The 11,629-nt window shown below is 44.7% G+C and overlaps 1 protein-coding gene across 3 annotated transcripts in view; it reads left to right on the top strand.

The window, feature by feature from the left end:
• The first annotated feature begins 887 nt into the window (after nt 1-887).
• Nucleotides 888-11,629, top strand: part of MPPED1 (metallophosphoesterase domain containing 1) — a 60,140-nt gene continuing 49,398 nt past the window's right edge. Inside the window, exon 1 of one of the 3 annotated variants that reach the window (XM_027901746.1) lies at nt 888-963. The gene's annotated coding sequence lies outside the window, so the exon portion shown is untranslated. Of the gene's footprint in view, nt 964-1,430; nt 1,529-1,580; nt 1,923-11,629 lie in introns of those variants that run through there. The other 2 variants (XM_027901745.1, XM_027901747.1) reach the window with 2 other exon arrangements.

Genomic DNA, 11,629 nt, shown 5'->3' with positions numbered 1-11,629 from the left:
CCGTGTGTACTAAAAGCAGAAGTAACTCCCTTAATTGTCGCTGGATATCCAGCACTGCTCCCTTTGCCCCGCGGGTGACACGGGAACAAGCGTGCAGGGATCACGTTTATTCCTGGGAGGATTTTAAAGCCATTCCATTTCAGAATCGCTCGGCGGTGGTGCAGCACAGCCCTTTCTACACGTAATTTGCCTCCCCTCCGTGTACGCACTCAACTCTCCTGCTCTCCGCTCATAATATCATCGAGAGTGTAATATTATATATTTATGATTCTACGATGGCCTGATTTTGAGGCAGAGGGAGGCTGTGCGTGCCCGGAGCCTCTGAGGGCGCTGAAAGGGGCTTTCCCAGACATCCCCCCGTGTCCCCCGGTGCCCCACCAGCACCGGACCTCCGGAGCCCCGCCAGCCACCGCCGATGGGATGAGCAGCGGCTCCCCGGGAATTTGGAGCCCCGCTGCCAAACTTCCCTGCTGAGGGAAGAAGGGGATGACCGGGACACATCCCCCCACCCCCTACCCTGCAACGGCGCGGAATTCCTGCCTCCCAACCGCACACACACACCCGCTCCCCAAGGATGCCGCCTCAGCCCTGCCCCGGGCCGGGGGGCAGCCGCGTCCCCTCCCGCCGGGGGCGGCCCCGCAACGCCCCCGCTGACCCGCACCCGCGGCGGGAGGGGACAGCCCGCGCTCTGCCGCAGCGCATCCCGCCCGCGGGCCATGGAGCGACCGGGCCACAGAGCGCCGGGGCCGGGGAGCATCGCGGCCCCCGCACATCACCGCGCCGGCCCCGCAGCCGGCCGGGCGGGGAGGAGGGAGGGCCGGCGGTGGGGGATTCTTGGCCCCCCAAAGGAGGTGGGGGAGGCGGGGGAGGGGAGGCGGGGGAGGGGAAGGCTGAGCTCCCGGAGAAGGAGACGATCGCTCGCACAAAATCCTGCGTCCTCCGAGCAAGCCCCCGGCGGGCAGGGTATGTATTTTTTTTATTTGGCGGAGGGCGGGGGGATTCGCCCCGCAGGGATGGGGGTCGGGGCAGGGATGCAGCGCGGCTGCCCCAGGCGGGTCTGGCCGATGGAGGATCAGCACAGGGCCCGCTCCCGGTGCGGGATCGGGGGATGGCAGAGAGCTTGGAGCCTCGGCGCTCCCTCCCCCGGCTGGGGACCGCGGAGACGGGGGGGATGGGTCCGCCTGTGTTGCCGTGCGAGGGTCTGAACCCCCCTTCCAGCCTCACCACCGCCCCCCGCCCCCGTCACCTACCCACCCCCGAGCGCGTCAGGGCTTTGCCTCTCCCAACCAAGCTTCCCCTTGGCTTCTTAAAAAAAAAAAAATATATATATATATATATATATATATATATATATATAAAATATATATGCCCCAAAGCTGGAGAGAGTGAGGCGGGCGGGGGTGGCGGAGGGGAAGGGCTTTTCTGAGGCTCGGGGGAGAGGCGGAGAGAGGGAGAGGCGGCGGGAGCCTCGCAGCATCATCCCGTGCCCCGGCTCCGCGGCGCTGCCGCCGCCGGGGTGCGGAGCAAGGTAAGGGCTGTCACCCCGCTCCGGGGACCCTGCCACCCCCTCTCTCCGGCCGTGCCCTCTGCGGCTCGCCGGCGAGGGGCAGAGCAGCCCCTGCCCCGCCGTGCCCCGCCGGGAAGTTACTTTGTTCGCAGAGTTCCCGCGGAGGCTGCGCTGGGACCCCCGAGCTCCCGGTGGCCCCCGCATCCCCCCACCTGCCCTGCCCAGGTGTCACCGGAGCTTTCCCGGCAAGGAAAGGAAGCCCCCCGTGGAAAATCCGTGCGCGCCTTCCCCGGTAGCTTCCCCTCGCGCAGCCTGGGGAAGGGGCGATGGAAGAGGAAGAACTTCCCTTTGTCGTAGGAGAGGATTGAGTGACCTCCAAAGTTTTGTTCCGGGAGGAAACCGCTGGATAAGTTTGGTAGGATTCACGCCGGTTTTGGTGTCATTTATCGCGCTGTTGTCTGGTGTCCAGCACGCTCCGAGCAGGGGAGCAGACAAAAAAAGATCGGGGATGTTTAGGTAGGGATTTCGTGGCTCTTAATGCATTGCTTTCTTAGGACCAGCGTCCTGTGTTTTGCACTTGCAGATGGGGAATGCATTTATAAATGAATACTTGTCCGTGGGTAACACGGAGGATAAGGATGGGAAGCATGCAGGAACTAGACAGATTTTAAACATTCCATTCCCTTTGGCGGAAGATCGGTAATTGAAGATTTCTGCTTGCACAGTCTACACCTTGGCAGTATCATAATTAAGAGATCTGCTGATTATGTATGGTATTGATAGCCATTTCGACCTCAGTTTATTTAGTTTCGTAGTTAATTTTGACTACTAGAAAGGATCTTTGGATATTCTGGATAAAATGATAACTGGGCAAGATTATTAAACTTCATGATTGGCTCGTGAGGAAGTGAGCTCTCGCTTTTTCTAAAGGAGAGATTTAAAATATAAGACTACATTTTCGAAGCACAAATCTGAAATCTGACTACCAAAAAAGCCGTGCATCTTTTGAGAAGACCAGTTAAGGAGACATTGCAAGGTGCTAATTGCGTTGCACCCATTCGTAATAAAGTTTCAAGATGCCAGGCACTGTAAATTTTCTGGGAGAGTACTAAAAAATAGGGGTGACTAATTTCTATTTTGTGTATGGATTTCTTTGAAATTATTAAATGCAAACGTTATCCCATGCATGATGCACTCATGAACTGATTAGTATTAGTTATTGCCCATGAAATTTTCATGGTGTGTTTAAACAGTTTCACCTTGGCATATGTGGTTTGTTTCATTGTCTCAACCTATCTGAGACAGAAGACTGTTCAAATTTCTTGCTTGTTATCCCATCTATCTCTTATCTCCTTTGGTCTAATTCAAAACAGGAACTATATATGTTCACATGAAGTAGAATTCCCATTTTAAAGATACAAATCTTCCTGGTGGACAAGAGCCATCACCTCCTGCCCCGTACGAAAAGCTGCTGGGCTGGTGTTAATAAGACACTTGTTTTGCTGTCAGTTTGTGATGCCAAACAACAAACATTAGAGCACGCAGAGATAAAGCTGGTGCTCTGATCTTTGTTTAAACAGGTCATGGTTTTTATTTAATGCTGCATACTCATTGTGGGAACTGTCAGCAGGAATGTAAAGCAGGCTGGAGTTCTGGTTTGGCAGCCAGGGATGATTCTGACACTGATGCTGCTGCTTCTTGAGTTAATGGCTCATAGAATGTAGTGTTGTTTGTGATCCCATTTATTTAGCTGAATGTCTTATATGAAACTGGGAAAAGATCTCCAGATTATGCCCTTCTAGGAACCAAATATGATCAGATCTGCTGCCTCAGCTGCAGTCCTCCTGACCTGGAGGGTTACACAGGAGTGGGCTCTTCTGTTTAGGAGAACATGCAGAAGTGTAAAGAAAGGTGACGATTTTTTAAGTAAGTCAGCTGGAGTTCTGCCACTAAACTGTGAGGAAGGAGACTCAAATTCCCTGAAATCAGGTAGCTCTTTAGTCGATTACCCAGGCAGTTTCTTTTTTTCAGACATATGAAAACAATATCAAATAGTAATTAGAAAGTGCATTTGCAATTGAGAATTTTCGCATTTTTTGTCCCTGAAAACAGTTTTCATTGTGGTTAATAAACATAAACACGCAGTCCCTTTGGTTCTTGCTGAATCTTGCTTTGAAGAATTCAGAGGGGATGTGCAAGGTAAACTGAAGGAAGATCCTTTTCACATGTTCTGTTACCTTAAGATATATTAGAATAGTGCAAGGCACAGTCTGAGCTTTCAAAATAAGGCTCATTGTAGTGCTGGAAACTTTAATTTGGGTGTTCTGGGTCATACACCAGTTGGGGTTCTGTGGTCATTGTCCATAGGTAAACTTGGACTGTGTGAGAGTGCATGGAAACAAAGTGGTCTCCAGTTGTTACTTCTAACTTGAAATAAATGCTTCATTTAAAATCCTGGGTATTCTGGGTTATGTTTTGAAATACAAGCAAAGTTAGTAATGTAAGAGAGCTGTTTAAGGTCACTGGACTGGTACCCTTTGACTTCCTCTTAAAAAATCATGGTTTCAGTCAATGTTATTCCAAATAAAATAGCGTGAGAGCGTGATGCTTGGGCAAGGCTGCAGATGACAGTCCAGTATATAAGATCTATTGCAGAAAGGGGCAGAGCTGTTATGGGACTGGTTATTCCCCTGCTTCTGCAGTGACCACCCCTGGAGGGTGAAGCAGTTCGTGCTTTGGGGCTGCTCAGTGCTTGACCTCATTGTTGACATGTCAACAAGTGTGACACTTCTGGTTGGGATCTGACATGGCAGTGGAAATTGTATGAGGATTAACAATGAACCAGCGTGGTATATGGGTAGTAACTTGCAGTCAATACCGATTTGGGATTCATAACACCAACCCAAATACAAAGTGGTTAGTGTTTTCCATTCAGTCACTATTTAAAATGCTTTTATTTACCATGGGAATAAGACTGAGTTCGCAATACCATCTATAATATGTTGTATTCTGTGTGGCTATGGAGAGCCATACTAATATTACCGTGGTAGAGACTCATCTTGACTCAGACTGAGAGCTGTAATGCAGACGTATAATACATTTCAATTGCAAGTATTAGCCCTTGCTTGTTACATATTTGTAATTTAGACTTTTCTGCTGAAAACAAGATTACTCTCTTTAGTGTACATCACTTTTTGGACAGCTATTTTTTTCATGTGGCAGGTCCTCTTACCTTTTTCCATTCAGCACCTCTGCCACGCAGTCTGCCCTGATAGCGGGTGAGGGGCTTGTCGCTCACCCAAAAACTGAAGCCAGCAGAGCAGCTGCAGAAGTAGAGTATGAAGGAGGTTGATGGTGACTGATATTTTTGATTGTTGGGGTTTTTTTTTTCCCCTTCTCTTCCTAACTGGGTGTTTTGCACGAGCTCCCTTTCTCTGCCGGCTCCTGCGACCACGTCGCTTCGCTCGCCGTGCTGTGTCACACTCACACACCCTGCACGCCACTTGATTCTTTACCACCTTTCTCCTGCTCTCCCTGGCTCTATCATATCCCATCTTCTTTCTGCTTTTGCCTTTTGTGATGCTAATCTTGTTAATTTTTTTTTTTTTCTCCTTCTCCCTAAAAGAAAATGGAAGGAGCTGTCGTTGCACCGATCGTTCCTCTGCGTTGCTGGGTTGTTTTTCTCCCATATCCTTTGTTGAGTTTCTGGAGATTCTGAACTGTTTGGGGCAGAGACTCTCTGTTCCTGTAGGGCTGTCCAGTGTCCAGCATCCTTAGCTGTTGGATTTCATCATAATAAATAGCAACACTGGAATTATTTTGACTTCGTGGGACAGCCTTTCTTCTGGTTCTTTGCTAGAAAGCAGAAAAATTTCTTACCCAGAGCTTTTCCACACTGTGTTGCTGCTCTGAGGTAGATCTCAGTTTTGTCCCTCATCCCTTTGTCCCTAAAATGAGTAGCTTCTGGTAAAAGTTCGAGATACATTGCCTAATGTATCTGTAGTGGGGATGGGGTGCATTAGAACTTAGCTACTGCCAGAGGTTAACAGTCTCGTAACTTGGACAAGATCGACAATAAAATGTCAACTTCAACATGTTTTAGTGCAAACTTCAGATTTGTCAACACTGAAAAAAATGTTCAGATTTCACCATGTTGATCAAATAAGACAGAAGGGAAAAGAAAATCCAAAAATGTGTAGTGAGTTCTCTTCAGTACTTGGCTCTTTCCCTCCTAAATATTTTTTCCTTTTTGATCTCCGTTTCCTTTTCGCCCCTAACCTGTATAGGTTTGGTTTAGCACCTTTTTTTCCTTTAGCATCTTTTTAATTTGTGCATCAGCCCAAACAAAATCTCCAGGAGAGTTTTTCGGGCAGCCAGTGAACCAGCTGATGTTCAGTGCACAGAGCTCGGAGTCCCAGTCGCTGCCCAGAGATTCCCATCCCTTGGCACAGCCTGTTCTGGAGAGGGATATCTTCTCCTTAATCTGCCTGCTTTTATGAGCAGCCTCTCCAGCTTCAGGGAGAGCAGTGATTTGAAGCATCCCTGTGTGAGGAAGGCACTGCAGGTCTGGATGCTTTGCCAATCAATGGGATTTGCTTTTAGGTCTGAGGAGTATCCAGAGGTGTTGGACCTGAAACACTCCCCTGCGGGGTTGTGTGTCTTGGAATTCCCACTTGCCATCTGTCCTCTGCCTTTTTCTTTGAAGGAAAGGGTTTAGCTGCCTTTATGCCATAAAGAGGGGTTCTTTGTGGACGTGGCTTTACAGGTAGGACAAGTGTTCAAACAACTGTTGACTGTTTTTTCCTCACACCAAGGAATACCTGGAAAAATAAAAGTAACAAACCCAGTGACTCCCTCCCTGGACATTAATCAGATCACATGAAGGATCTCAATGGGATGGCTGCAGCTGAATGAGGGAAAAGTGGAGACTACAAAATTAATGTGACAGTATACTTCATTTTCAAAGTTCTGTCTCCAAGAGAAAAAAAAAAAATGAAGCTGGCAAGGATTTGCTTGATAAAGTTTATAATTTAAGTCCAGGCCTTAATAGAAAAAGATACACTGAGCTTGGAAGGAGCATCACTCTAAATATATTTATATGTAAACTGTGTTCTACTTTCCACCTCTGACATACATTTGTGTGCATATATTGTAGCATTCCATTAATCTTGAAGTGTGGGAATAGACTGGCCACTTTTATTGTGTGGATGAGGCCAAAAGAGTGAAGAAATAGCACATTTCTTCAGTTAAATAAATAAACCAAGATGTTTCTTAAGTAAGTCATGTTTCAGTACTTACATAGTCTTCATCTCAGTAAATAATATTTGGAGAGATTCAAGAGTTGAATCAGCTGACATGCCCAAATTGCAGACTGAAAGTTACAATCAAATCCCCACATCCCTAATTTATTCCTGTTGGAATGTCTGGAGGTTTTTTTTAATAATTTCCCCACATAACCTGTATTTTTAGCTATTTTCCTTTAGAGTGAGTATTATCATTTTGAGGCTTTTGATTTGTCCTTTATGGATTTGTGTCTACACAGAGTTTTCAGGAATATAGTAGATTTTGTTTTACTGCCAGAGATGAAGGCAAATTTTTTAGAGTGTGGAAGGAATTTTGTGGCTCTTGGATATTTATTTAAAATTTCCTTCTCTAGAGGTAATTACTTAAATGGATTAGCTGCTTCTGCAGGTATTTTTGGATAAATACAGGTAGTATGGAACCAAAATAGTATATTTTTTCAGGGAAAAGACTGGGTTTTACTCAAGAAAAATGTATCCATTTAAATATTTCATGGAAATATGACAATGTTTTATACATTCAGGCAATATCCTATGCAGGATTACAATAATGCATTTAGCCTTGACAAATATTAAGTCTGTTTGTAAATCTTAAGAGCACTGCAGTGCTTAAAATATATTGGATATATGGTAAAGCAGAAATTTAAGGTGAAAACAAAGCAGTATTGTTAGGTTGTGTTTCTTTTTTTAAATTGAATAAATGAACAGTTTCTTTGTATGGATGAGAATTTGATTCAGAAAATGCTACTGCTAATGAGCCAAAATAAAACTAAATCTTCATAAATAGAATATTCAGTTACTTCAGTTTTGGGAACCAGGTAGGGAAATAAGAAAAGATAATTTGAAATTATTCAAAGTAAGACTAACTAAGAAGGTTTCTAAGTGGTAGCTGCTTTAAATAAACACACAATTAGATTTCTTTGGTAAATGTGCAGTTTTTGTATTTTCTGAACTCAATGTCTATCTCTTTTTCTGGATGCCTGGTCAGAACTTTGTTGTACAGTATATTTTTGGAGGAAACTTCAAAGTGGATGTTAGGGCATCATTCCAAAAGGCAAATAATTTCTCTCATTTCCTACTTGCTGTGTCTATATAATCTTTTTATGACAGTTCAAGCTAACAATTATGTTGGTGTTCTTTATAAATTAAGTAATGAGGGCAACAAATATAAAATTTGTGTTTGAGAGCAATGGAAGAAAACTAATTTGAAGCAAAAACATAATTTCAGTGAAGAATTTTCTCATACTGTGTTTGACAGGTCATTATGATCCAAAAAGGGAGAAACAATGATGTGTGTTTTAGCTTGGTGAGAAATATCTTGAGGGATTTTGTTGCCTTTTTTTTTTTTTTTCCTAGTGAAGGTTAAGATAATTGCAATTATAGAGGAACAAGAGGTTTTATTTAAGTCACTGAATTATTTTTTTTCATGTTACAAACCAGATTGCTCAGTGCCCTGTAGATCTGCAGTTAACAAAGATGTGATGTATGTGAGATACATATATGGGGGGGGGGTGTGTTGGTATGTAAAATAGGAGTTTCTAAACAGAAAGGACAAAATAAATAGGATTCTGAGGCTTACAAGTAACTCAGAATTATGTCCCCTGGTTTTGACTCTATGGGTGGGAACAGCTCTGACTTCCAGGGAAAAGACACAGCCACAAAACTGAGCATTATTTGACAGATAACAGACATCAAATTTAGATTTGCTGGCTCAGAAAGCCATCTCAGACTTTTTTTTTTTTTATAGAGGCAATCCAAAGAGTTCCCTTAATAAATGATGGCTTTGGTCTAACTGGGTTCAGCAGAAGCCAGTGAATAGAGCAGGGACCAAAAACCAGGATGCTTCAGATCCCTTTCAATTAAAGAAGCACCATTGGCAAAGGTTTTTGAAAATACCCTAGTGGACCACATGTACTCAAGATGAGAGCCACGGCAAAGGGGCATTTGTAAAGGTTTGATTCCAATTTTTGACCTTAGGGCAACTTTCCAGGCTTACAGAGCAGTATTCTGACACGCCACGCCCTGAGGAGAAGGGAGGGCAGCACATGTTACCATCTCATGGTTCTCACAGAATGGATTCAGTGGTTTTGGCAACCAGCAAAAGAAAAACTCACCCTCATCTGTACATTTATTTGCTGCCTAAATCCAAGGATGTCTTAGCCTGTATGGATACAGAGCCAGGGCAGCAGAGTCTGGAGACACCCAGGAGGGCCAGGGAGGGGTCCCAGCCATGAGCAGAGGAGGGTTAGAGTTCCAGCAGCATTTCCAGGTTCATCCTGAAGGACACTGTGAGGTTTGTAAGGCTGGCAAATACAGAACCACAGAATATCCTAAGTTGGAAGGGACCCACAAGAATCATCGAGTCCAACCCTGCACAGTCCAAACCCTGCGCAGGCCCATCCCCAGAGTCATCCCTGTGCCCCAGAGGATCATCCAAACCCTCCCGGAGCTCTGGCAGCCTTGGGGCTGTGCCCACTGCCCTGGGGAGCCTGTTCAGTGCCAACCACCCTCTGGGGGAAGATCCTTTTCCTGAGATCCAACCTGACCCTGACCCTGCCCTGACACAACTTCAGACCTTAAAAGGCACCGGAGGTTGTGAGGTTGTAATTCAGATCTCCAAGAGGAGCCTGTTCATCTTTTAATGCTATTGTTTAGCTCTCATTGACACAAATTGCAGGTGCATGAAGTGTTTGCTTTGGGAAGAGGGCTTAGAAGCGCATATTTCACGTCAACACACGTTAGTTTTATTTGTTTATTTTTTAAATGCAAGGGGAAATGTTTCCATCTACAAGAAACCATGTTTATTTAGAAAGCCTAATGATTCCATCAAGGAGAAGTGTGCATGATCAAACCGAAAATCTGCAAGAGTCTCGATGACATTTGATTGTGCTGCCCTCACTTTCAAGTCCTCAGTTGTCAAGTGAGCAGAGCAGTCTGCCAAGGGGAGACTCAGCGGTTCTGGGTTCCCAGGACCTGCTTTCTGTTTCAGAAAATGAAGAGGAGGGAGAGGAGAGTGTATCCCTTTGGAAAGGCTTTCATCTGCAGAGTGATTTGCCTGGCTCATCCTTTCCCACAGAATAATGCCTTTTTAGGATTATTTCAGCATTCATTTCCCAGTGGCAGAACTGAACATAGCAGACTAATTCCATTGATTGGCCTCCATCTGAGGTATCTAAAATGGGTATTTCAAGCAGCAAAAACCCTATTTCTCATAGTAGGTGATTGCTTTACTAGTGATTGCTTTACTATTTTCAGTGTGTTCGCTTAACTCATGGTCAGTCTTCTGGGGCTTAAAATGAAAATAGTAATTTGTGATACTGAAGCCAATCACTTGTGGTTATAGAAATGTTACTATGACAATTGGGACCATTGCTGCAGAATACTCTGTAGTGCCTTTTTTTGGGTTTAAATAAAGGGTTTATTTCCTGGTGTAAAGGATGATCTGACAGTTTATGAAGAGCACTGTAGTACAGGGAATATCTGAACCATTGTTAAAGCTCTTGGAAGGGTTTCTGGTTGACAGTGATTTGCACAAGAAGCATGTGGTCCATCACAAACTCTCAGGCTACCACTTTGCCACTGATCTGGATACTGCTGAGAGTCCCAGGGTTGTCTTCTTTCTTTGTGCTGTCTCACTGTTGGTGCAAAATTTGGCAATGCCCCACTTCAGCTCTTGCTGGGATGTGCTACAGTCATGCTGTTCTTCTTGACCTCCAGATGTTTTGTAATGCAGCAAAGGGCCCTTATGGTTTTCTCTCTTAATTTATGACACTTTTTTTTTTTATTATTATAATGATCGTCATCAATATTTTATCTCGGTTTCTAATTATTATTTCAGCGACATCTGCCTGAGCCCATGTTGTTTTCAAGCCTAGATTCGTCCTGTGTGTTACTGGAATTGTTTTCAAGAAGCCTCAGTGGTGTTTTTAGACTTGAGACAAAGGGTAAATGATGGAGAGAACAGTGGGGACAATGGAGTGAGATATAGTGAGAGTCACTGGACATGGGAGTGAACTGAAGGATGAACCTGGAATAAAGCAAAATCTGTGAGTGGAGAAGTGAGATTAAAATAAAACATTGCCTTGAAATGCACAAAGCAAAAAAAGATAAATAGGATGCACAAAAAGGCTGGAAAATTCATGTAAAAGGGGGAAATATTTATGCTTGCTACCCAAGAACGGTGTGAAATACAATGCCAGAAATTTCAGGCTGAGGAAGTAAAAAAAAAAAAAATTTCTACAAAGATTTGTTGGAGGACCTCATCAAAGGAATTAAACATGTGTGGGTTCAAGCACCTGCCTAATCCAGTAATTCCTCAGGAGAGATGTTTCACTGCACATATTTTTGTGGCCTGATGTGAAGCCCCCTGAAGGCTGTGGGGCAGTGTCCACTGCACACAGGGGGCTTTGGGGCCCCTCTGAGCACCTGCTGGAGAAGGCAGATGACAAATAATGCATGGAGAACATTCCTGCCATGGGTAAGAAGATGGCTTAGCTGATTTAATAGCTTTTTCTCAGTCTGTGATTCCAACAGCCAGGTTTGTGATATTTATTTTAGTATTCATGTTCTTGCAGTCCTTTTTACATTCCTCTGTTTTTCCCTGGCAGACATCCCGCAGCTCCATAAGTCTGGGGGAAGAGGATGGTTAGCATGTTGTTGCTGTGGGGATTTGAGTCTTAGCTCTCTGTGTTGGTAATGCTGGGCATATAATTTTAAAACTTGCACGCTGTAGAAGCAGATAATTATTTCCCTGCTGCATTTTATACCCTGGTTTGGGAAAGGAATACATTTCAGAATATTAAAAAGAAAGGAAAAGTTCTGG

Source organism: Empidonax traillii, unplaced genomic scaffold (genome assembly GCF_003031625.1).
Source record: "Empidonax traillii isolate 1590-97213 ecotype Southwest subspecies unplaced genomic scaffold, ASM303162v1 scaffold809:size313224, whole genome shotgun sequence".
In the NCBI taxonomy this organism is placed as follows: domain Eukaryota; kingdom Metazoa; phylum Chordata; class Aves; order Passeriformes; family Tyrannidae; genus Empidonax; species Empidonax traillii.
This window is presented reverse-complemented; position numbering and strand designations above follow the sequence as displayed.